Below are 27,943 nucleotides of genomic sequence, written 5' to 3' on the forward strand. Positions count from 1 at the left end.
AAAAGTGTAAGTATAATTTTGGTAATATCATTGATTTTCAGGTGTGGCTTGTAGAATTGGTCTCATTACTTTAAAGTCACATCTTGTATAATTCATTTTTGTAATTCTGTTTAGTATTTCCTCAGGCCTTCCAATACTTAAAAAGAAGCACACAACAGGGGAATAACTCCTGAGGCAGCACTCAGATGGCAGGAATTCTACAATCACTTATTAAATTGGCCTCCTAAATCCTGAGCGGGTTTAGTAAAATGGAATTTCAAAGAACTTCACGATATATTGAATACCATTTTACTTAAAAGAAAACTGGAGTTCAGAAAATGAGATCTACTGGGGCTTCTATGGGAAGCCTCCTTTTTCTTCTACCTTTCCTTACCTCCCTCTTCTCTTAACTCTCTTGAAAAAAAAAAAGGGGGGGAAGAAGAGTCAATCATCGTACTAAAGAAATCATTCAGGCCTTTGTTCTTGCTTACTTGACTTTAGCCACTAGACTCCTTTGTGATGCAGCTTGGTCAGAGAGTTATTATTAGGATTTATAAGTAGTCCCATGATAGACTTAGATTTTTTAGGCGTTTATAACTGTCATAAAAATTTAGTGTGGCATGCAAGGTCTCAACCTGGCAGTAAATTTTGCAATAATACCTCTCCATATTGTAAGAAAGTTTTTTGCCCATCTTCAAGGGGTTGGGCAGAGGGTGGAACAGGACAAGAATTTTACCGTATTAAAAAAATTTTGACACTGAGAGAAAGAAGGTCGCTTACTTTGCACAAAGTGTTGTAAGTACCACGAGAAATGGTACTATATACGAGAATCGATTAGAACACAGGACAGCTTCCGCATTTACCAGCTATCTCACCTTTGGCAAATTATGTAACCTCTCTGGTCCAAAACTTTTTATTTGCACAATGGGAATAATAATAGTAACCACCTTATAAGTCGTTACCTTGTATTGGATCCTTTTTGGAATAGTGCCAGGCATATAAAAAAACTATGTTTGCTACTTAATATTTTCTTAGAGGGATGGCTAAATCCTCTAAATTCTTGTCTAGACTTCATCACTGATAATGAAGTACTGTTCTGAAGTATCTAGAAAAAACATAAAATATAATTATTATAGTCATTGTGCATCACATGTAGTCAAACAGTGACTATGAGTCACTTACAGTACTTTTCTCTTCACAGTACCAGGACAAGAAGCAGAATTCTTTGGAATTACAGAAAGAGAAATGAAGAAAAATGTGAATCCCAGGTGAGATAGAGTATGCACACTGGAGGGAAAGGTGGCCTCTTTAAGAAAAATTATGGCTTTCTTCTTGGTTAACTTGAGTCTCAAGCAGATGTTAGCCTCAGATCTTATCTTCCAAAAGGTCTTATCATTTAGGATTAGGTATGTTTGACTCTGCAGAAAATCTAAAGATTCTTCTAAACAACTTTTCCTGAAGAAAAATCTGTTTAGTGGGTAGACAGAGCACTTTCCTTGTAGCCCCATAGCAGTCTGCTTCTTATAAGAAGCCGCCCTATGAGCTCTGTGACTGTTAACTGACATCCTCTTTTCTCAAGATCACATAAAATTTTTACCAATACATACAGGAAGAAAGAGGGTCAGAGCATAATGCTAATATTTTCCACATTTGAATGGTGCCTGTTTCCTTTTTTCTCTCATCTAACCCAGTAATTTGCATTTGTATGCATGTGTGTGAATCTGCTTGTAGATGGTGCATTTATTTTTATAGTGAGATTACCAGGTGAGGGGAAAGAGAACTAAATATTGAGTACTTATTATGTTCTAGGCCTCCTAGGCCTGTTCTGAGGACATTACACATTATCTCTTTGATTCTCACAATAATTTTGAGAGATAAATATGATTATTCCAATTAAAAGAAGAGAAAACTGAGGTTCAGATACATTAAACTTGCAGAGCTAGCAATAAATGGAACCTACATTTGAGCATAGGCTTGACTTCAAAACTGATGATATTGCTCATCCTCAAGAACCAGTTTCTGAGGTGTGAATAGCTCCAGGAGTGCAGAAGTTGCTAAGTCATAGAAATAGCCATAGAAAATAGAAATAGGTAGAATTTGTTTCTAAGTCTCATGTTCATCTCCCTATTATCATCCTTCTCAGTTATCTACCCTGATTACCTCTTTTCTAATTCTGTTCTAAGCTCACCAAATCAAAATGCAGTGTTTCTTCAAAACCTGATTGTCTAAGTCTCATACATCATGGCCATGCTTGGTCACTACAGCTAACCTGATGGATCCGTTTATACTAAATATATTGATCTCAAATAGCAGTGACATATTTTTGAGCCATCCAGCCTACTCTGCTGCTTCCCAACACCATCAGAACATTTTAACAGTGAGCTTGCCAGAATGAATTTAAAACTGACATGAAGCAGAGGCAGAAAATTTTTTATGCATTTCCCCATAAATAAGTTCAACAATAATCAGTGTGGTGCTATTTCCTCTTCATTTTTCCTGAGCCAATGACAAGTTTCTATTTGAAACTTTTTGAGGTTGAAGACTGACAACTTCTATGTTCAGCTCACATTTAGCACTTTCGTCCTTCTCCATTCTCTTCCCTTATTGTGAATTTGAGCACAGCCCTCAATCCCAGTAGATTATAGATATGTTAGTAGACTGGGTTTGGTTGTTTTATTGTCCTTTAGTCTTTACTTTCAGCATCAGTGTCCTGAATAAGTGAAGCACAGGGCAGACCTATGGTATTTCAAGGCTGAAATCCCTGAGTTCAAATTCTTGCTCTACTATTTATTAGCAGTATAATCATAGGAAGATTATCAGCATCTTTGAGTTTCAATTTCCTGATCTGTAAAATAGAATGAATAATAACACATACCTCACGAAGTTGTGAAGATTCAATGCAACAATTCATGTAAACACTTTAAACAGTATCTAGCACATAATCACCTATCATTATTATTTCTGGAAAAACTTGAAATTGTTAAAGCTAGCAGCATCATACGAGTGGAATTGAGATTTGAGAAGTTTGAAGTAGAGCGTTGATCATCACATGAAATGTAGGTTAATTTTTCATCTCTAAATCTTAGCTCCAGCTTATTCAACTTGTAATCTAATTTCATTTCATGGAGAGAACTTATAAAAATCATATCAATTCTTGGCCTAAATTAATTAGTTACCATTCATGTAGTCACATTCACAAATAACTACTGCATACTTACTATTTACCCAAGTGTTTTATCAGAGAAATTTGTCTCAAAAGGTTAGTAAACATTATCAAAACTTGCATAAAATACCTATCTTTCTATTTTTTAATTTTTAAAAATTGATGCCATGTAAATTGTGGTCAGTAAGAGTTTTACATGATCTGATTACAAGAAATAAATTTCTTCTTATTAGGCAGAGTGAATTTTCAGTCTATGATCAGCTTGGTGACACTGAAGTGTTTTTTACTATTTGGCAAAATTCAGCTCAAATCAATGTGATATAAACTATAGTATATTGTTGTATAGATTATAATATGGATAACATCCATTAAAACTTACAATATATTCTGTAAGAACTCAGAGATTTTTGTCTATTTTATTCATCCTGAATCCTCAGTACCTAGAACAGTTCCTAACAGACATTGTTAATGAAATGTCTTGTTGCTACATGCTAGATTTTGTGCTACATTCTATAAACATAAATAAGAAATAGATTCTGCTAAGTAGGTACTCACCATCAAGTGGAGGAGAAAATAAAGAAACTAATTAAAATGAAGTGACAGAGATATACTTGTGGTAGAATAAAGGCAATTCTGCTTGCAGCAGGAAATTATTTAGAGATGAAAAATTAAAGTGTTCAAATAAGTAGAAGTTTTCAGATGGGTATGGATTGAATTTGGAGGCCCTTGAGGCAGACAGAAAAGCCTAGAATAAATGAATTTATGAAAAACCATGGTGGTGCCTTCAGAATTCAAGTAGTTTGGGATGATCAGAGTTCATGGTGCGAAAGGAGAGTGTCACATAGTAACAAAGGAGAGCAGGGCAGGAGTAAGATCTTGGAAAGCTTTGTGCCCTTGAGAAGCAGTCTCTTTTATCTTGTGGACAAAGGGGAACCATTAACATGGAGTTATTGAAATGTGGAGTAACATAGTTTTGACTCCTAAAAAGATCATCCAACAATAGTATGAGAATTTGTTGGGTAAGACTGGAGGAAATCAGCAGGTAACTTCCCATCATTTAGGGCAGAAACAACAAAAGCAGGAACTAGTGGTAGTGGCTTGGAGAGATTTTAGGCGGTGGAATAAAAGGAACCTATTGGCATGACTATGACAGGCAAAGAAGGAGAAGTTAAGGCTTTTTACCTGGGCAAAGGATGAATATTAGAACCATTAATCAAAATATAAGTTCAGTTTTGAAAATGTAGGATTTTCATATGGACATATCCAACATATTATATATATATATATATATGAGTTTGCAGCTCAGAAGAGAAGTCTGGGATGGTGGTACATCTGGCATCTTCAGGGTGTGTAAAATCAGAGAGTACCAAAAATTAGAAGAGAAAAAGTGTGAGACCAAACTTCAGGTTTACCAGTTAGGACAGTAGCCTCTAAACTTGGATACATAGACATGACCAATTGTACAAGATGATCCGTTAGAGTATGAGAAGAAAACGCTACAGTTTCTACATATCCTTTTTTTTTTTTTTTTTTTTTTTGAGACAGAGTCTCGCTCTGTCGCCCAGGCTGGAGTGCAGTGGCGCGATCTCGGCTCACTGCAAGCTCTGCCTCCCGGGTTCACGCCATTCTCCTGCCTCAGCCTCCCGAGTAGCTGGGACTGCAGGCGCCCGCCACCACGCCCAGCTAATCTTTTTTTTTTTTTTTTTTTGTATTTTTAGTAGAGACGGGGTTTCACCATGTTAGCCAGGATGGTCTCGATCTCCTGACCTCGTGATCCGCCCGCCTCGGCCTCCCAAAGTGCTGGGATTACAGGCTTGAGCCACCGAGCCCAGCTAGCTTCTATATATTCTTCTTGTCCACATGTATAGTAAGAATGCAATTAACCTTTACTAAGATGTAATAAACAGATTTAAATGGTTCTCAGTCTATGTTTCAGAGGACCACATGTTATGTAACTGTCCCTGGGAGAAGGATCATAATTGTATAAGGCAAAATGGTTAATAGAGTTATCTTCAACTCATTTGTTCATTTTCAGTATATTGCAGTGTATACTAGTTTATATATGGCCAGTGACATAAATATAGGTTGTGTTATCAGGATTTTAGCTAAATTAACTCTCCCTAAATGGACAAGTGGCTCACAAATTTCCTAGCCAAGAAATAATGCTGATTGTAATTAATGTAAGCCCAGATGAGTATGGGGAAAGTCTAAAGCTGACACTTCCACTTACAGAATAAACTATTTCCATGAGCTGAATGCAGTGAAGATCTATTTGGCTTTTCCAATAATTCTTCCAAACTGAATATTTAAAGTCAAGAAAAATTACTTGAAAATATGGACTTATCATGTACAATCATAACAATAAACCCCAAATGGAAAATATGCCTTGAGATATTAGCTAATGATCTTAAAAATAATATTGATTTCATTCTCTCATTTTTATAATTTTGTATTTTGTACATAGATTTTAATATATAATATAGTCAGAGAGTACGAGGTAATATAATTGCTACATAAAGCATATAGAGAAAGATGGTTGGTTTTCTGATATTTTGAGGTTTTCACAGATAAGAATGAGCCATCAACAGGATTTGAAGAGTGCTGAGTTAAGGGGTGGGGGGGGTCTAAGCAGTCAGAATGGATTGCCATTGCTTACATCTCTTTTCCATACTAGCTGAGAAAGTTGTTTTTTGTATTTCTCTGTGTAATACATCCTTGAAAATAAAGCCACAATCTCCTCATCACACTATTGATTACATTATTGAAATTTAATCTCTGAGCCATAATAAGGTACAGAGGTGAAATAAGAAATTTTAGCAATGTGATGATTTTATTAAATGTTTGAGAGCCTTAGTGCTAGAAATTAAAAGTGCAATCATTGGTTCTAGTTTCACAGACCATTAAGCAAACAACTGTTTCTGTTTGGACTGTTTTATTTGATTCAGGTAACATAAAAGACTTTCATAACAAGAAATCCATGAAGAAAAGTTGACTTGTCCCATACTTGTCAATATGCCTCCATTTAATCATGCAAACTTTCATAGGAATAATATAGCAATATATTGCAAGCTGTGACATTTATGCCAGAATATTGGTCATCCTTAAGATTCATGAATCTTCCCTTTCTACTTTTTTGCCCTCTGTTTGTTCTGGGTGACTGGAGAGCACAGTCTTCACCAGCAATCTTAGAGTTAAAGGTTTATGGGGATAAATCCAAAATGGAAACTGTAGTGCAAACTCCATTTACTTTCAGTTCTTGAATCGCTTTCAATGGATTGCATTTCCCAGCATGTTAAGGGCTGAGGGAAAATAGTGACAATACACTCAGTATAACCCAAAACTAAACCTTCAAAGACTGTGTTACTTAAGCATATATAACAATATCTAAGAATTAGATGACGATTGATAAATGAAATGACTACAAAATTTAAAGAGAAAGATTTAGAATATGGTAAATTTAGCTTTCATTTAAAAAATAAGTATTCTTCATTTTTTTGGAAAAAATAACTCTACAAAACTGGAGATAAAAATGAATAGCATTTGCCTGGTGGGTGACATATTATGGGAAATATTTTTGGCATTTAAGATTCTAGGTGGGTTTGGCAAAAGATAGGTAAATCCCAATGTGGAGAAGAAATATAGTACTGATGGGGCCTGTTTACTGTGGTAGATGAGGTTAAGAAGCTGGGCAATGCTTACAAAAAGCGTAGATGTAAGAATGTTGAGAAGCCACCTTTATTGCCCCATTCTAATGATTAACTACCATCAGTGACACATGCAAGTAGTTACAGGAAAAGTTTTATAATCATCACAGGAATTCAGATGTTTATCTAGCCATAAAACGTCTTAACGTGCTTCCCAGTTGGCTCAAGAAGTTGGGGGAAAGAATCTCTCTAAATAAATAATAAATAGTAAATCTACAATTTGTACTTAATTTTTTCTAAGACCCAAGCACACTTCTGGGCAGGCCCAACAGTAACAGATACAAAAATCTGGAGACACTATCATTCAGGAAGGACCTTAGCCACTGGACCAAATATGGGATCCACAATATACGCACTTATTCTTACCAAGGGGAAGAAAAATGCTTTGTTGAATTAACAATACCTTATGTCAACTAGTGAGATGAGAAGGGAGCAAAATAAGGAAGAAAGTCTACAGTCTTCTAATTTGAGGAGGACTTGGAAAGTGAAATAGAAGGGGTAATTATGTCTCATCCAAAGACTACCCATGAGAAGGCCTCAGATGGAACACTTTTGGAGTATCAAAGGGCCTCTAAGCAGGAAGTCATGTGGATCAGGGGGCAGTTTTGTGTGTCTACTGTAAACTTTGGATTATGTACAAATCAAATGTAGTCAAATAGCAATCAATTTCACCTTCAATCTATCTGAACAATTGTATCACGGCAATTGGCTGTGATTTACTTTGTGTTTAAATATGGACTATTTTCTTCTCTATCTTTGTCACTGTTTTCTACCCTTACCAACAATCCCTACACTGAATGAAATAAATTAAAATAAAACCACCTGCACTCGATCTTCTTTACTTCATGCTGAGTCACTGACTAGTTCTCCTTCTGCTGGCTTTTGATTCCAGGTGTAACACCAGCCTCCTAGTTCCCCTTAGCTACTTTTCTCTCTAAGTCTAGTCTTTCCACCTTCCTGACATTTATGCCTTCTCTTCATCTGTCTTCTCCTCTCAGTATCATAAGGAATCTTCTGGAGGGTTTTCAATTTTTCTTGCACTTCTTGAACCCCTGGCATTTAGTATCTGTTTTAGATGACATAATTCTAGTTCAAGAAGTCTCCGACACCAAAATTTTATGAGCCAGCTCTTGTGCCTTCACCTCAAATACTGGCATCATGCTTTTCTGTAAGACATTACAGAAGTCCTGTGTTTGAGCACATTCCAGAATTTATGTCTTAAGAACTTCAGGCATGGGATTTTTTAAAAACTAGACGTATACAGAAGGCAATATCTCTTAACTGGACACTTAAGAAACTGCCTTTAGTTTGCTAAAAATGGAACACATAGATGCAGTTGTGGAGAACTCAATTCAGGAAGCAGAAGGAGAAGAGGGTTATAAAGTGTTGTTTGTCTCTTGTGGATGACTAAGGGAACAAAACAACAAAAAAAAAGAAAAACTGCCACCATTTTGACATTCATGGCATATGAGTGTAAAAATAACCAAGTGAGGTATATTCAGTTTCAGGCTCCTCCCACCTCTGGATATTTTATCTCTAAATCTGCCATCTCAGCTTGTGATATTGAAATGGTAGCAACAATGACAAAGGCTAGTGGGTGTAAATTCTCGTATAAAGCACACAGTATGTGTGTTCTAGATGCCAACAGCAAAAAGAGCAAACAAAATTTTAAAGGTAGCAAAAGAAGGTTTAGTGTAAAATAATAATAACTGAATAAGAGGAGGGAGAGAGGACATGCTGCCTGTTTGTCCATGGACTGCTGTTGATGATATGCATAACAATTCCTGGATTTGGTAGTAGAAAATACACATCTCTGGGAATCAAAACAGAACCTAATTATGAGTGAAGCCCAGTGGATTTCCCCTAGTGACCTGGTCCCATTATTGGTGATGTCTGCCTCTATCCATTAAGACTTTTGAGAGCCAGCTGCATGATAAGGATTTTGTAAGCTCCAAAAATTATAAGATATTTGGCATCTCTGCACTTACATCTTCCTGTAATGATATATTTCATCGTTTGGAGAAAGAAGGAATAGATCCACTTGAAACAAAAGTGGAGAAAGCTTTCAGTGATTTTTATGGTTATGTGTGAATATACATGTGGCAAATTCCGTGGATGAAAGCCTTTTCTGGTATGATAGTAGTGGTCATTCCCTGTTTTTCTCCTTCTCCAGCCCACTTTTCTATTCTTGCTCCTGTTGGCAGTGTTCCTTTTATCTTTCTAACCTCTTGGGTTTTTGTTTGTTTGTTTGTTGTCTTTTTTTTTTTGACAGAGTCTCTCGCTTTGTCGCACAAGCTGGAGTGCAGTGGCATGACCTTGGCTCACTGAGACCTCCACCTCCGGGGTTCAAGCGATTCTTGTGCCTCAACCTCCGAAGTAGCTGGGACTGCAGGCTGTGCCACCACACTTAGCTGATTTTTGTATTTTATTTTTAGTATGGTATTTTTAGTAGAGATGAAGTTTCACTATGTTGGCCAGGCTGGTCTCAAATTCCTGGCCCCAAGTGATCCACCCACCTTGGCCTCCCAAAGTTCTGGGATTATAGGCATGAGCCACTGTGCCTGGTTCTTTCTAACCTCTTCATTCCTCCCTCTGAGGAACATAAGATAAACAGAGGTTGACCACTTTGTCCCTTGGGAAGGAAATTTTTTTTCACATATAAGTGATTAAGTAACAAATGGACAGGATGTTCGCTCATTTTCCATATCTCTGTATTTCAAAGGTGATCTTACAGGGAACCCAAAGAAGGCAATTGCCAATGTCAAGCAGCTAATATCTAATCTGGCCAGCCCTAAAAGCATTTTAGATTAGTTTGTTAGTTACTTTCAGCATTCTTTCTGCCTCTAGTCAGATTGAAGTTGTCTGCGCAATAAAACCTAGGAGAGCAATATTGTTGAACAGAAACCAACATGCCTCAGTTTAGCTCAAAGCTTCAAGTCTAAGTGTGTGTTCTAGAATCAATCGAAAGCACCTGCTCCTTAGAGCTTGCTGAAGTGCCGGGTCATAATGGGTTTAAATGAAGGAGTTATTAGCCCATGTGTTTTCTGATATTTCTGGATTAAAAAGAAGTCCCTTGGCTCCATAATTCTGGTAGAAGTGATGGTGATGTTGGTGAAGGTGGTGGTGGTAGTGGAGTGTGTGTGTGTGTGTGTGTGTGTGTGTGTGTGTGCTTGTGTGTGTATTTATTGCAAACTTATTCTTCACCTAGGAAGTTCTTGGCAGGAATTTAAAATGTAAGGGTTATAAACTAATAAATGTTCTTTGAACAGCACCAGGTTTACAGTCAAGAGAGGGCAGTACATGGCACTATTAAGGATAACAAGAAGAAGAATCCTCTGATGGGAACTCTAATAGATGTAGTAGCATGCTGTAATAAAGAGCACTAGAAAATGAATGAGGTATAACAAAATTATTCATAAAGAGAAATGGAAAAGGATGTCATGTTGAGTGGTTACATGCAGTTATATAGACACTAACAAGGTTATCACTAGAAGCTGAGTGCTAGTACATTCACATATGTTTTCTAACTAGCACAAAGAGAGACTGTTTTTATCCTGGAGAACAGGAGAGCCTGGAGTTAGAGGTGTGCTAAATCTTGCTACTGATTTTTAATAATTCAGAGCCAAATAGCAATAATGGTTCATGTAGGTCAGTTTAATGAACAAAGCAACCTCACTTCAGGTTATTTGATGGAAGGTTCTCTGCCGAGTTGCTAACTGGTATACTTTACAGCTATCTCCAGGGTTCTTTTTGATATGATATTATCCTCCTCACATACTGCGCTTTCTATACACCAAAATATAATGTGATGCCACGAGCGAGGATGAAAACACTAAAAGAATTTTCAAATGAGCCCATGAGCTCTTGCTCTGAAGCCGCAGTAATGCTAGAAAAACAGAGGCAGTGCCCTGCTCACATGCCTCACCAATAAAGTTTTCTAAGAACCACAGTAATTCAAAGAGTTGGTGAGGAAGTCACCTGACAATCCTTGGCGCTAAGGAGAGACATTTACCCGCAGTATCTTCATTATCTGAGACTAATAACCATAAGACAGCAACAGATTTATGTGATGTTAAATGGATACACTGATTGTAACTAATTTAATAAATACATTGATCAGCAATTATTTTATTGACATGCAGGACCCTCAATTTCTGTAAATTTTCCTTTCATGATAAATTTAAATAGTGCTTTTATTACCCCAATGTGTTTTAAATTCAACCCATGGGAAGAAGTTTTAGCTTAGAGATTTGAGGCATTCAGACTTTTTTTTTTTTTAAGAGCAACATCATATCAAGAGATGGCTAGAAGTATCGGTGGCAAAGTCTCAAGCCAATAAAAATCACTGAAAGTATTTTTTCTACTGAAATTGGCCTTTGGGGATTTTCCTTTTAGATTCCATTTTAATTGAAATGCAGAGCCAATCTATATGACGGGGACGCAAAAAGCCCACTCACGTTGGAATTCCTTGCAGAATTCTACAGTTTTGACCGCACAACCTTGATTGACCTGACTGTCACGGTATGAAGACTTGTCTCAGTTTCTCACCTCTTCAGAGTCCTAACATGTTACGTGTTATACTATTTAGAGGTACAGATTATAAAGACTGAGTCATATGTGGGTTGTTCAGTGTTTTTGCTTTTGGAATATTTCTTCTCTGCTCTTCTCTGACATCTCAAAATACACACTTACACATTCTGGCAGCACTTAGTAAGTAAAGGTCCAGACATGGGTGAGTGGACTCCCTCTGACCCCTTTACACAGAGAGTGCTGTCTTGACGACTAGCTTCACCTAGATGTTCCATAGTGCCACACAATATTCAGTTACATTCGGCCTCTCTGACCAGAGTTTCCTAATGAGTTTGAGGCATGTTCCATCCCTCTCGAGTGCCACTTGCCCTGAATTTATTTAGTGAGTCTCTAGGCCTGGAACAGAGGCAGAGTTCATACTCCCTGGTTATAAATACTATCATTGTATGTGCACTGATTCTCTAAGGTAAGCCACCTACCCAGGGAGGGTTGGGTTTCTTGGAGAGTTTTCACACTGGAGGTATGCCGGAGCTAAAGCATTTATGAATGGAAATCCTGGGGGCAGAGAACTGGGTGTGAGATTCAAACAGAGAGACTGAATATCTGTTTCTGAAATCATGAAAACAAACCATCCTCTACTCTCCAGGAAGAGCCCTGTACACGGCACACAGGTGGAGCAGGCCACAGCCTTTATGCTGACGGTAGAGAAGGGTTACATCTCTCTCCCAATGCCATTAATTAAAACAATATGGTACAGCTGCAAAATTTACAGTTTGCAAGAAAATTAACCCATTTCACCTAATTTGAGCCTCAAAATACCACAGAATGTGTATTGTCAACCCCATTTAAAGGTGAGAAAACCAAGGCTTATAAACTACGAGATTTGTCACCCAGATTTGGTGTGGGAGAGTTGTAATATGAATTGAGACTTTCTCACTCTACATACTTTGATTTCTGCCTCTGAAAACATATATAGGTCCTTTGACAGATATTAACAACTTTCCTTAGTTCTTTTTATAGCTACTTTGGGACACAAGCAGCAAAATTCTTATGGATGAGGACACAGACAGTTGAACTTTGAGAGAAGCTGGGCAGACTTGTGCCATGACATCAAGTCGCAGGGGAGGACTGGGTAGATTTTTAGGCCTGGGGAAGCCAGTGCATGGGGTCTCAGGGAAGGAGCTGTTAGTCAATGTTCCTAATAGAGGAGAGGAGAGAGGAGAGAGGAAGGGAGCTTGGATAAACTCTAAAGACCAACTTCTCCTTCCCAAGTTTGCCTTGGGGAGCAATACAGTGAGAACCGATTAGTGCAGGCCTTAATGCTTTGTATGTGAAAGTGAATAAGACTTATTGAGGGGAGACTAATGCAAGCAAAGCCTTCATTTCCAAGGAGTAAGTAAAATTCTGCTTGTAAAGATTCCTGATTCCCTTTCTGTCTGGGCCACACAGGGCAACAGTTAGCATGGTAGAACCATGGAACAAATTCCCCTGGAAAGAATGTGTTGAAGAAATGAGTATCACAGAAAGAAAGAAAAATGGGAAAAACCAGGAAATGTTTCAAAGACACTATATCATTGTTACTGGGAGGAAATGCCACAATTAACTTCAGAAGAACTGTATATATGGTGGAAAATCAACTTTGGAAAATGTAAGCAGTGGCCACAGTGGGGCCCTAGCTGGGATTTGAAATAAACCTTCCTTAAGTAGGACATAATTATTTTCTTTGGTTCCTAAAACATTGGCTTTTATAAGCCATAAAACTATTTATTTAATGCAACTGGCCCTACCCTGTTTATCAAGTATAGCTGTAGCCCTAGACATGAAACCCTGGCATTGGCACATAGGCACGCATGTGGGTGACATCAGCTGCAGGTGGAGGTCATCATTTAGTGAGAGACATTGGGGAGGGTAATCAAAAGATAAAATGCCAAAAGCACGTACCACTTCATTCTCCATGCTGAATACCCACTAACCTTGCCAGCCACATTTTATCTATGAAACAGATTTATATTCTGAAATGCAGAACACACTCATCAAATGAATTTATTTTGAATACTGAAGCCAAACTGGATTTTTTCATTGCATCTGTGACTTTTTACATTGAATCTGGATATAGTTTTGCACCCACTTCCAGTCTGGAAAAAGATCTGTCCCACTGAGACTAAGTATTTGGTCTACCCACCTTCCTCTGTGAACCACTATTAAGGTTTCAATTCCCTCACCTTAGTGAACCTCTCCAAAATCTACATTTCTGTATATATTCTCAAGGCTTGGGAAGTTAGATTGCTAGTCTAGATTTCTTCATATCACTTGGCCTCTGAAGAGTTGTCATCTAAAGAATTTTCTGCCCCTAAACTTAACTTTTACATAGTAAGATGTAAACAGAGTAGATACTAAATAAAGACTTTCAGATATAAGTGACAATCACTTTCCTACCTAGGTTAAGCTTTGACAACACAAATGAAAATATTTCTTCAGGCAATGCATTTTGACATTGGCAATTAAGTACTAGGTGGTGTAGCCAACAAGTAAGTAATATAATGAGATTTCAATCTTTAAAAAAGTTTGGGATTTTTTTTAACCTGCATTATTTTGAAGTATAATATACACACAAAGAAACCCATAAATCAAAAATCTATAGCTCATTGATTTATCACAAAATAAACCCCTCTGTGACTACCCACACCAGCCTCAAAGAATATAACTAATGCATGTTAAAGTTTCCCCTCTAATATTCATTAATTATTTCAACAGATAATTGCTGTGTCCCTACTCTGTGACAAGCACTGCCCTAGGCATACTTACAATATAGTAAGAAAAACAAACAATAAGCAAATAAATACATACATGTCAGCAGACGTATGATATGAAGACAGAACAGGCTAAGGGACATGAGGTAAAGGTGCAAGGAGGGTAGCTATGTTACATGGAGGGTTACCGGGGTGCCTATGGAGCACAGGAATCATGTCTAGGTTTTCCTTGTGTCTCTGGGTTTTTAGCCCACAGTATCAATTAATAGATGTCAAGCAAATTGAGCAATGATAGAATCATGTATTCATGACAGATCAAAGCAACCAAAAAAACAAACAAACGGAAAATAGCAAAACCAATTGAAAAAATTGTTGGCTTTGTGAACAGCATGGCTAACAAATGGCATTTTATCAGGGAAAAGAAAAAATGGCCATTAAACTTCAAACACTTTGTTAGAACAGGAAATGCCATTTATTTTTAGGCGCTTCCTCCTGAAACTATTGCACTGAATTAAGATTTTACAAGTTCAAAAAACTTTAAACCTAGACACTGGACTATTAAATTTGGAACAAACAGTGTTTGCCCATCCATGGTTGGCCTCTAGCTTCTTAAATATTACCCAAATTGGTGATTAAGCATTTAGAAATGCCAGTGGAAGATTAAAAAAAAAAAAAAAAAAAAAAAAGGAAAACCAAAATATCACAAAAGGTAAAACGCTCGACACACTAAATGCCCTTCAATGTTAACACTGGCATTGTGGAATAACCTACCAGGTATTACCTTAGGCCTCTGAAATGGAAAGAAACTGACTGGAAAGGCAGAGACTTCCTTTAATCTGGAGGCTCAACTCAATCAAGAATACTATGGCCAAAGTTGTGAAACCCTCAAAGGAATTCCAGTGTGAGTGGGCTTTCTATTTCCTTTCATATAGAAATGACTCTGAGTTTCAATTGAAATGACGTCTAAAAGGAAAATCTCAAGAGCCAATTCAATAGAAAAATAAGCATTTCTTGGGTTTTTGTTTTGTTTTTTGCTGAAAACATTTGAATATATGGCCTTTAAGAAGGAAGGAAGGAAGGAAGGAAGAAAAAAAAGAAAAGAAGGAGAGAAAAGGAGAGAGGAAGACAGACAGGAAGGGAGGGAAGTAAGGAAAGGAGGGGGGAAAGAGAGAAAAAAGGGGGCAAAAGAGACAGAGAGGAGAGGTGGAGCGAAAAAGGGAAAGAGATGAAGGGAGAGAACCAGGGAGGAAGGGAAGAAGAGAGACTATTGACATTGATATCTTGAAAGCTATTAGAAATTTGCAAAAAGAAAAATAGAAGTGAAATGTCTATAGAACTCTCCCATGATCCTTTTATTATACCAGGCAGAAGATTATATTAGGCTGTCCTCTGTATTTTGGATTTTTAACATACACATTGGAAATTGATATTCGAAGCCCTATGCCCTACATATAGTAGTTCCTCAATAAACGTATCCTGAAGATACTGATTTTGCTAAATCCATTTCCCACTTCCTTTTTAGTGACTCCTAATAATCCTCAATATTAAGTTAAATCAATAGTAACACAGGTATGGAAATCAGCATTTAAAAACTCATGTAATCATCCATCCTATCAATCAATAAATATTAATTGCATTTCAGGCAGTGTGCTTAGATGCTGGGGTTTTAGCCATAAGCAAGGCAGACATGGTTATTGCCCTACAGCTTATAAAATCTAGCTACAGCAACATTTAAAAACCACCATCACTATCATCATCATCATCATCCTTATCATCATCATCCCAGCTAACACATATTGAGAACTTCCTCAGTCCCAGCCACTATTCTAGCATTTTACACACATTAATTCATTCCATCGTCATAGCAATGTTGTAAATAGCTAATAATATTGGCCCCACTTCTCTGATGAAAAAACTGAGACCCTAAGAAATTGAGAAATGTTGAGTTAATTTCAATACAGTGCTAAAGTTGTTATGATCCATATGTGATGGTTAAAATAATTCTTAAAAGCAGCCATCAGAATTGATACAGAAAGAGGATTAAAATTCCTCTTCCCCCACACACCCTCCCTCTGCTTTAAAAAAAAAAAAATTCTGGAAGTCTTTAAATATTTTCAATTTTAATTTTATATTTTACTTTTCTAACTTCTTAAGAACAGAATCATTGATGATAATGGTTACAGTTGTTTTATATATTTTATGTTTTAGAACTTGTTTGTTCAGTTAGAGAAGATAATACACACTATGTGATGTGATTCAGAGTCTTCCAAAATGAGGGGAAAGGGTGCAGCAATGGATACATAAGCAAAGGAGCTCTCCTTGGGAATTTAAAGTCCTGTTTCATTTTCTGACTTCACTACATAGACTTGCACACCATCCAGGCCTGCAATTGGATAATAACTGTGTCCAGCAACCCCTGGGACCCAATCAATTTATCATCTACTCTGCTGGAGAGATTTTTGGTTGCCTCCATCCTGTCTTGTGCTGTGGGGTCTAGCAAAGTCGAAGGGTTGCTAATTGCCATGTTAAATTCTCCTGGCCTCAGCTATTCTCTCCCTTGTGTGTCTCAATCTTTCAGTCCAATTGGGGATGTCTGTAGGAATTTACCTGCACGCCGGGAGCTCAAAAAGCATTTACTGCTAGTTTGTCTGTATCAGCAGAGGAGAAAGGTGGTTTTAGTCAGGGTAGCTGTGCTCTGCATTTTATGATGCTGTTTCATAATGGAAGGTTGCAATCTTCTGCCTACTATAAGATAAAAGGGAAAAGAATTCACAACAACTTGTGTTTGGGGGAAACATTTTCTTGAATTTAAGGTTATCTATCAAGATAACAGTTATTACTAATGTTCTTATCTGATGTTGTCTAAATAAAGTCCATTAACTGACTTTACATTTTCAGGTCCGGTTGCCATAACTTTATTATCGCTGTCAATACCCTGTTCAGAATAATAATTCTAGCATTGATTTCTACTTCTTCTTTGCTTAAAGACCGTTTGGCATCTCAACTGAATTTCTTGAGTTTAAAAAATTCGTGACATTGGGTGGAGGATTTAAAAAGTCATCAGGTGAAAAAAGTCCCTAGGTGACCTTCCCTATGCAATATTTAGACAATTTTATTCCCTTCCACAAAATATAGAATCAGTGACTTGGAGTGATTTTTTTTCTCCCTCTACCTTCAAATTTAAAAATATTTTTAGAAAGCATGGGATGCATTGACATCGTTTTGGAAAACTCATTATATAAACATGGAAATGCTTGTTGGTTAACCATGACGCCATCCCTGATCTGACTGATACATGTTTAAACTCATGTAAGAACACACACACACACACACACACACACACACACACAAACACCCTCTTCCTATAAAAAAACTCAAATTGTGAAATATTACAATTTCTTTCAGAGAGAATATATTTGACATATACATGTTAGAGAATGGGCTTTGTTTCTCAAAGATTAAAGAACAACGTTATTTGCATTACCAACCAAGGGCAAGATCCACAACATTTTTCTCTCTGGGCAGAATTAAGAGAGGTGAACTGATGATGTCAGGTATATTTGAATATTATACGACTAACTAACGTGGTGGAAGATATGCTGCTGGCACTGTGATGCAGTCATAGTGAAGGTCTGTTTCAAAGGAATATGGACTGAAGGACCCGTAGGTGCTCTCGACAGGTCCTTTTGGCCTCCTTCCTGCTTTGAATGCTGCTTACTCTCTCCAGAACTAGTGATGAGGGCTGATGCTCACACTTACTAACAAAGGGCATTTAGAGATCTGGATTTTATTTCTGAACCAGCCAAATCATGCTCATTTTCCTAATTATATTTCTCCTCTTTCAGTTAGGTCTTAAACTCATAGACTTCTCAAAGTCCACCTAACGTGGTAGAAAGAGCACCAGCTTTGGACTCAGAAATACCTGAGTTATGATCCTGACTCTGGCAAGGATAAAGCGTGAGGCCCTGGGCAAATTATTTAATCTTTTGGAGATCCAGATTTCTTAAGTGGAAAATGGAAATTTGCCTGCCTTGCAGAGTTGTTTGTGAGAATTTAATAAAACTTCACAAATATAGTGTCTAGTATAGTATAACTTACATTGGAGGAACCGAATTATAATAATAAAGGAAAATAAACAGGTAAATAAAAACATAATGTATTGTGATCTGGTATTTTTGTTTTTCCTTTTTCAGGGACTGCAATGTCATTTCTGGGGAAATATTAGTTTTCTAATGAAACAGTAATTAAATTAAAACCAAAATGAAATATCATCTCACACATGTTAGAATAGCTATTTTCAAAAAGGCAAAGATAACAAGCGTTGATGAGGATGTGGAGAAAAGGGAATAGATATACATTGTTGGTGGAAATGCAAATTAGTACAGCCATTATGGAAAGTGGTATGGAGATACCTCAAAAAATTAAAAATACAACTATCATATGACCCAGCAATACCACTTCTGGGAATATAAACAAAGGAAATAAAATCCAGATCTCAAGGAGATATCTGCACCCTTATGTTAATGCAACATTATTCAAAATAACCAAGATATGGAAATAACCTAAATGTCTCTCAATAGATGAATGAGTAAAAAAAATTGTGGTACCCACACACACACACACACACACAACAACATGGGTGAACCAGAGGATATTATACTATGTGAAGTAAGCCAGACCTAGAAAAAATAATAGTGCATGAGCTCACTTACATGTAGAATCCAACATAGGCAAACTCACAGAAGCAGAGAGTAGAGTTGTGGTTGCCAGGGATGGGGATGGAGTGGGATGGCAGGAAATGGGAAGCTGTTGATCAAAGAGTCCCAAGTTTCATTTACACAAGATGAATGAGCTCTGGAGATCTAATACATAGTGCAGTGATTACCATTAACGACGCTGTATTATACACTTGAGAATTGCTAAGAGGATTGATCTTAAGTGTTCTCTGCAAAAGAAAGAAAGAGAAAAGAGGGAACGGAAGGGAAGGGAAGGGAAGAAGGGAGGGAGGGAGGGAGGGAGGAAGGAGGGAAGGAAGAAAGGAAGGAAGAAAGGAAGGAAGGAAGGAAGGGAAGGAAATGGTAACTATGTGAGGTGATAAATGTGTTTATTGGGTTTAGTGCAGTGATCATTTCACAATGTGTACATATATTAAAATGTCAAGTTGAACACCTTAAATATATACAACAGCTATGTGTCAATTATGCCTCAATAATACTGATTTTTAAAAAAAGAGAGAGATTAGTTTCCAGGTGCTTTCCCCCTTTACAAAATAACAATGAAGTTTATATCTATTTCTCAGCTTCTTTGACACAGACATTGAGTGGGATAGTAAGAAATTGAATCGTTGTGTGAGTCCCACAGAAAGTCCTAAAAAATAAATGCTTTATGGGCAGTTTGGAAAATATAGTAAATGTAGTAATTTTATTTTAATTTTCTCATTTAAAGAACATTCTGAACACCAATTAGCTGTTTAGACTTGACTCTATCATTTCAAATAGAAGCCACACTCGAAGCTTCTGCAAAATATGGTGTTAAGTCAGGGTGATGGTCAAAGTCCCTTTGGTTTCTGAAGGCATTATGATTCTGTTGCACACAGCTGGGGAAATATAATTCTGAACTCTCTGAACCGAGGAAAGGATTCTGCTTTCCATGTATCTAAGTCACTTCAGGATCACAGAAATCACCTTTATTGGAGTGTTCATAGATGCTGCCTCAGTCAGCCTCTAGAAAGAGGGCAACCTTAAGTTTACCTCAGACTAATTTGTATTTGAGGATTGGTGTGAAGCAAGCCAGGCACCTTGAATCTTTTGGTTAAAAAATTGTTTTATCATTTTACAATTTAACAACCAATGTTCAATATGAAAACAGGTGGCAATATGACGTACTGAACTTAGAAGTTTTAGTGCTCTGGTTTGAATGTGCCACCTCCAAAATTCAGGTGTCTAAACTTAATGACCAATGCGATAGTATTAAAAGGTGGGGCATTTAGGGTGATTAGGCCATAAGGGCTCCTTACAAAAAAGGCTTCACATAGAGTCCTACTGGTTTGCTCTTCTGCCTACCACCATGTAAGGACACAGTATTTCTCCCCTCTGGAGAAGACAGCAATAAGGCACCATCTCGGAAGTAGAGAAAAACCCTCACTAGACAACTGAACCTGCCAGTGCCTTGATCTTGGACTTCTCAGCATCCTGAACTCTGAGAAATAATTCCTTTTCTTTATAAATTACTCCGTCTTAGGTATTTTGTATGGCAGCATGAACAGACTAAAATATTTAGTCTCAGTTTTTTACCGGCTGTGCTTCTCCAAGTGTCTTAACTGCTCTGTCCTTTGATCCTTCACTTACTTGAAAAAAAAAGGAGGAGGGGCTTTAACTAGATGGTGCCAGATTTCCTTCAATAATAATAGTTATAATAATAATTATAAAAAGTGAGAGAAAAGTAGCTCCCTTGAACAAATCCAGTATTATGATTATAGGTGAGACCCTGAAGTAGGCCTGAGTTAAAAGAATTAGCTGTGTGACCTCGGGTGTTTTAACTTTCTCACATGTAGAGTGGGAACATGAGGAATACGGTCCTCAGAGGGCCATTATGAGAATTAACTGAACAATATACATAAGGTGCTGGCCACAGCTCAAGAATGCATGTCAGCCAGTAGTAGTAGTGGCGGTAGTAGTGGTGACCAGGAACTAGCTTGTTAATTTAATTCTCCCAGCTTGCAACCTTATAGATTAATATCCGTATTTTATAGAAGAGGCAACTGAAGTTCAGAGAAGTTAAGTAATTTTTAATATGTCATATGGCTAGGAAGTAACAGATTTTGAAACCAGTTCTAATTTTAACCAGTAGCATACTTTTAAGATCTATAATACCATGAAAATCCTATTTTGATTAGAATTATAAAATTATGCTTACGAGTTAGTTGCGCTACCATTTTTGCTCCCAAAGCACTTTATGCATATAACTAGCAAAGCATTCATCATATCTTATTACTTTAATTGTTGTTTTACTTGTCTCTGACCCACAACAGAGAGTGAGCTTTTTGAAGACAAAGATCATGGTTTACAAAGTCAGGAGATGCAAACACTGGCACATAGTAGATATCTAGGAGATGTCTTTTGAAGAAAATATATTTTAAGAAAATAAAAAGTCTATAGCAAAACAAAACAGAACAAGACAAAAACAATTTCATTAAGTTAATTTGACTTTATGGAAAAAAAGAAAAACAGAGACGAAGGAAACGTTTTTGTCAGGACAGTCAGGTAAAGGGACATTGAAAGTAAGATACTAAGTTTGCCTTGAGGCAGGAAACAGGCTTCATTTTCAGATACTTCCTCCTGCAACAATTGCTCTAAACTAAGATTTTACAGTTCTTGCAATATACATAATTAAAATTAATTTAAAAATTTTAATATCCAGAGAAGCTTCAAATTTAGTGACCTGACTATTAAATTTGGACCAAAGAGAGAGACTGTTTAGTTTCAAAGACATTCTAGGAGAAATTCAGTACAGTTGATGTTTCATGTTAAAATTTATACCATCCATCATCCTAATAGATTATCCATATGATTTGTCCATCACATTGTGAGAACAAAATGCTATCTTGTCTCCTTGATACTGTGTCTTAAAAAAAAAAAAAAAAAAAAAAGAAAAGAAAAGAAAAGAAAAAAAACACACTGTTCCTTTTCTAGTTTTTTTCTTTGAAGTTGTTCAGAGCACACAACGTCTGGCATCGGGAGTAATTAGAGTAAACCATGCAGAAATCCCAAAGGAAGAGGGCAGGTAGGATAATGTTTGCTGCATTAAAAACTTAAAAAGACAGCTCAGTGTTTTAGAGGACAAGAAGGTGAATAAATCCTTACTAGAAAAATTAAATGAGTGAATCGGTTTTACCTGTCTAAATTGGACTTCCCTGGCCATATTTTGAGAAGCAATCATAATGACAGGAAAAGCCTGATAGGGAATTTATAATAATTAACAATGCTTTACACATGATAGGCAGACAAATGTTTTTGAAGACTATGACCAACAAAACTGTGCATTAAAATCACCTGAGATGCTGTGTCTACCCCAGCCCTAAAAAAAGAAAACTGAATCCCCAGTCTCTGGGGAATGACCCAGGCCTCTGCTCCTAACAGTTTCCTTGAGATATTGTAAGGTTCTTTCTACAATATGAGGATGCCTGGCAGACACAGTTCCCTTACAAAAAAAGTCTTTATTTTCTCCAACTAGAATTTTAGTATTTTCAGTTAATTTGGTCTATATCAAACACATTACAGGCAAGATGTTTCTATATCTCCTTTCCTTATAAAGGGAGAATGATGAAAATTATTTAAAAACAAAAATAGTGTGAAAATAGGGTTCCTGGATTTAGAAAGCAAAAATATCCCAAACGTTACATGGGGCATACTTATACGAAAAAAGTATTTGTTGTTTATTTCAAATTCATATTTCACTGTGTGCCCTATATTTTATCTGGCTGCTCTATGCAAAAAAGGCAGAAGTCACAGCCTGAAGGTAGCTGGTCATTTGCAAATGACCTCATATGTGAATTGATGCAGAAAAACCTACATTTGTCACCTAAAATAATGTACCTAATCTAAATTTTAAAAATATTTCCTTAGTTTAGAAAATAGGAGTTCAAAGGAACCTTAATAATCTAACGGCCTGTATTGTAGACTTGTTACAACCTTTCTTAATTCACCTTTAATTTAATGCAGTCAGTTGCTGTATTTTAAAGAACTAAGTTTTTATTCAGTGAAAGTGGCCTGAAAGAAACCTAATTGTCCTCCAAACTAAATGTTGTATTTAATTTTGCACCTGAGCAAGGGGATTTTTAAAAAATTATCAACACTGAAATGGACATACTACCAAGACCGCCAGGAAGTCACACATAAAGTAGGCAATGTAGATAAGCCTCTCTCCTGAACTGAGACCTGCCTCTGTGCTCTACACAGGCCTACAGGTGTGGCCACAATTGGAACAGGTGTTTCCACATGTGGGAGTTGGGGTTTGAGTATCTATTTGCTGCCTTTGCCTTTTCCTTTGTGTCATTCATCGTGGCCATGCGTGTTCTCAAGCTGTCGGACTTCTCTGCCTCACTTTATGCCTCTATTTGGTAGAGCTGTGGGCTGTGGTGTGCTATTTCTTTCTTGCTTATTTTTAGATGATTGTTAAGTACTTTTTTTTTTTTGTCTTGCTGTTTTGAGACTTCTGAATCAGACTTTTTGGTCACAAACAGAGGGAGAAAAAGAGAGAGACGGAGAAAGAAGGATGAAGGGAAAGAGAGAGGATGGAAGAGGAAGAGAGAAGGAGAGAGCGATGGGGGTGGGGGAACAGTAGAAGCATTATTTTTAAGAGGGGAAAAAAAAGCCTTAGCCAAAGACAGATGACCTTGCCCTTGTTCTGCTTTGACATGGGAAGTTGAACTGCCTCAGGAAGTCATTAACAGACCAGTAGTGACTGTTTTGTCAGGTCTTATTGTTTAATTAGATCACAACTTAGATCCCAATTCTAAAATGCTTTTGGCACATGCCATAATTCCCAGTACTTAGTATCAAATACTTCCTAGCAGCTGCCTGTGTAAGGCAAAAAGTAAGTAAATTCAATATTTAATTTTTTAAATAACAGACTCTTAAAGTTTCTGGTTGTTGATCACACAAATCTTTTGTAAAAGTAATTGCACCCTGTGGTTCTCAAATGCTCAATTTGTCTTCAAGGCTTCTCTCGAATCATAGTAAGTTCTTTGCACCATACCTGGAGAATTGCAAGTCTTTAGTCCTCCCAATCATATCCTGGTTTGAAGATGCATCTTCTTTGTGTCCATTGACTATGACCTGAACTGCTTCTGAAGCAAAACAGAATCAAAGCTGTAAACCTATGGAAGGAGAAGATGTGTGGCAAACTATTTGTATTTGGTTCTAATATTTCTGGCCTATCAGAGCTGGGCTTTCTGGATATGAATCACAAAATTTAGTGGCATCCAAAAATTAGAGGAAAGATCTGTAGGATCCCAGAAATCCTTGGCCAACAGAACATTTTTCCCTTCACCCAGTTTGTTTCAGATGCTAGATATTTTCAGCATAAAATGTCTCAAATGTTGGAACTTATCACTTTTCCTCCAACGGCTCCATCCATAGACCAATGGATCTGGTTATTAAGATTTTTCTTCTGGAAAACCAGCTTGCATTACATTTTGCTCAATTTCATTCCACTGCGCCCAGTGGTGCTACTATAAACACATCTTTCAGGCCCTTTTTTCCCTCTTCTTCCTATTTTTCTTCTTTCCTTCCTTCCTTCCTCTCTTCCTCCCACCCTCCTTCTTTTCTTTCTTTCTCTATCTCTTCCTTCCTTCATTACTTTCTTTCTTTTCCTCTTTCTCTATTTCTCTCATTCTTTTTTCTTCCTTCCTTCTGTCTTTCCTTTTTAGTATTAAAATAGACAATTATTTTTATCTGTAGTGTCTTTCTCCATTTAACCAAGCTCTATATGTTGTGTTAACATTTTATTTTACATTTTTCTCTCCATTTCATAAATCTGTAGAGTTATGACTTTGCTTTTCCAAATATCATTGTTTGTTTTCAATATTTTTCCAAAGTGTAATAAGTATTATGTAAGTTTTATTTGTAGGGGGTATAAGAATACTTAGGAAAGATAACAGCTCAGATTGGTGAGATGCAATGAGATTTCTGGAGGAAGTAATGCTTGGGCTTAGTTCTGAAGGACAAGAAGTAATGTGGAAAGGGGTTGAGGGAAAGCTTTCTCGTCTGAGACAGCATCAATGTATAGAGCTTGAGGGTAGTGGGTAGGGAGAACAAATGAATAAAACTGCAAGTAATCACAATTAAAGGGCAAATTGTAAAGGCTGAGCAAGAGGTGATAGATAAGGTGAAAGAAAAGCAAGGATCAAACTGCAAAAGACATTGCACACTGCAATAGGGTTTGATCCTTATTCTAACTGTAAAGGTTAGTGATCAAGGGCTTTAAGAAGGAGAATAATCAGGTTCCTGTTTCTGAAAGATAATTCTTGCACATGTAGACAATGGAATAGAGTAGTGGGGAAAAAGGAAGTAAGAGAGAACAGTTTGAGGGATATTTTAGTAAACTAAGCAAGAAATAGCGACCTAAAGTTAAGTAGTAATAATGCAAACAGTAGGTAGGTAGGTGGAGTCTACACAACTTGATGACTAGCTGGATTATGAAACTGAGAGAGACAGGCAGTGAAAGATGACTCTAAACTTCCTGGCTTGGGAAAATAAGGAAATTGCAGAAATGACTCAGGCATGTATTGAGAAAGAAAAAGCAAAGATGAAAGTTCCAATATGGACAGCAAATGAAATCCATTTTGAAATGTTGAGTTCATGGTGCCTGTGATACACTCAGGTGCAGATATTTAATTGCCTGATTGAGTCATAAATATGGGATTTATCAGTCTACAGAAGGTAATAAAGTCTTGAAAATAAGTGAGATCACCCAGAGAGGTTTTTGAGTGAGAGTGGAGTCCAGGACAGACTTTGAGAGAAAGCCAACATGTGGACAAAGGAAAATTAAGCCATGGAAGATTATGATAAAGAATAACCATAGAGACAGGAACAAATCAAAGAAAGTATTATGTCACCAAAAAGAGAAAGAAAAATTTCAGGAAGTGCTCAATACCATCAAATAGAAAAATCGGTACTGAAAGATTATTGTATTCAGTAGCAGGGCAGTCATCAGTGACCTTGTCAAAATGGTTTCATGGTAATTGTTGTAGATACTGATTGCGTTAAAATAGTTGAGTCTGTTTTAGTAACTTATGTCTTTCAAAGAATTTGTCCATTTCAATTGTTGTACTTGTTAGAAGGGAAGTTTTTGTGATATTATCATATTATTACTATAATCTCTATAGGATACATAGTGAGCTCCTCTGTTTCATCCTGAATGTTAGCAATTTATCTCTTCTTTCAGTCTTGACCAGCCTAGCCAGAAGTTTATCAATTTTGTTCTGTTTTTCTTCAAAGGAGCAAGATGCGGTTTCATAGGCTCCCTCTATTCTTTTTCTATTTCATTACTTTCTTCTCACCTTTATTATTTCCTTTCTTCTGCTTATTTTGAGTTTAATTTGTTCCTATTTTTCATTTCTTAATGTGGGAGTTTAGATTATTGGTTTTAGAATCTTTGTCTGTTTCAATATAACCATTAAAGCTATAAAATTTTCTCCAGCCTTTAGCTGCAACCCATGATTTTAGTATGTTGTGTTTTAGTTTTCTTTTCTTTCAAAATATTTTATAATTTTCCTGTAATTTCTTCTTTGTTCCCGTGGGTATTTAAAAGCATGCTTTATTTCCACATATTGAAGATTTTCAGGTATTTTTCTATTATTACTTTCTAATTTAATTTCTTTATCATTAGGTAGCATATACTGTATTATTTTAATTATATTTCTAAACTTATTGAAAATTACTTTTTGATTTAGAATATGGTCTAGCTGAATGTTTCAAACAGTCCTGAAAAAAATGTGTATATTGCTGATGCTGGTTGCAGAGTTCTATAAATGTCAATTACATCAAGTTGTTTAGTATTGTCCAGGCATCTATACTCTTACTATCTGTCGATTTGCTCTATTAATATTTATTCTTTCAGTTTATTCAGATTTTGCTTCATATTCCTGAAGCCCTATTATCAAATGCATACATATTTAGGATTGTTTGTCTCCTTAGTGGTTTGATCCCTTTAAGATCATGAAATTCCAGGTAATATGCCATGTTCTGAAATCTGTTTTATCTGATATTAATTACATCCACTCCACCTTTTTGTAATGCTCTGGGTTTTCATGGTATAACTTTTTCATCTTTTTACTTTTAACCTATTTGTGTTTTATATTTTAAATGAGTTTCTTGTTAACAACATGAAATTAGGTGTTTGATGATCTATTCTGACAATTTCTGTCTTTTAATCGAAGTGTTCAGGCCATTTAAATTTAATATAATTATTGATATTTGTCAGTTTAAATTTTCAACTTGCTTTTTTTTCTATTTGTGTCATCTCTTTTTTGTTCCTTTTTTACTCTTTTCCTGCCTACTTTTGGATTAACTGAGTATTTTTAGTATTCCATTTTATCTCTACTATTTACTTATGAGCTATACTTTTTTTGTTTTGTTTTTCAGTGGTTTTTCTAGGGCTTACAAAATGCACTTTTAATGTATTACAGCTGCTTTTCCACCTTGGATGACTAACCATTCCTGTTTGCCAAGGTCTGTGGGTAGAAGTAGGGAGTTCCCAGTTTTTAGGACTTTTAGTGACCAAACCAGGAAAGTCACAGGCAGACGGGAATAAAATGGGTTACCCTGCTCTTCATATTTAATATAAGGTCCCTAAACAGCATACTATAAACCCCACAATATGTTACCATTGCTTCCAAATTAAACAAGTATATTTTAAAGAATTTTGAAACACACAAAAAAATCTGCTATGTTTGCCCACATATTTACAATTTTTTGCAATCTTGTTATTTTTTGAGATCCATGTCTCCATTTGGTATCATTTTATTTCTGCTGTTGAGCTTCATTTTACATTTCTTATAGTTCATGTCTGCTGATGACACCCTCAGTTTTTGATTTCTTCAAAAACTCTTTTACCCACCCCTCCTTTGTATGGATATTTTCATTGAGTGTAAAATTATAGGCTGACAGCATTCTTAGTACTTTTAATATGCCACTCCATTTCCTCCTGACTTTCATAATGTCTCACAAGAAGTCTTTAGCTTCATATCTTTGTATTTCTATGTAATGTTTCTTTTTTCTCTATTTTTAAGATTGTATGATTATCACTGTTTCTCT

General features: G+C 36.5%; 1 long non-coding RNA gene across 1 annotated transcript in view; it reads left to right on the top strand.

Moving 5' to 3' along the window:
* Nucleotides 1–27,943, top strand: part of LOC103784402 (uncharacterized) — an 837,516-nt gene that overhangs the window by 627,376 nt on the left and 182,197 nt on the right. The window contains exon 7 of the long non-coding RNA XR_010110850.1: nt 1,181–1,247. This is a non-coding gene — a long non-coding RNA (uncharacterized LOC103784402). The remainder of the gene's footprint in view (nt 1–1,180; nt 1,248–27,943) is intronic.

Source organism: Pan paniscus, chromosome 1 (genome assembly GCF_029289425.2).
Source record: "Pan paniscus chromosome 1, NHGRI_mPanPan1-v2.0_pri, whole genome shotgun sequence".
NCBI lineage: Eukaryota > Metazoa > Chordata > Mammalia > Primates > Hominidae > Pan > Pan paniscus.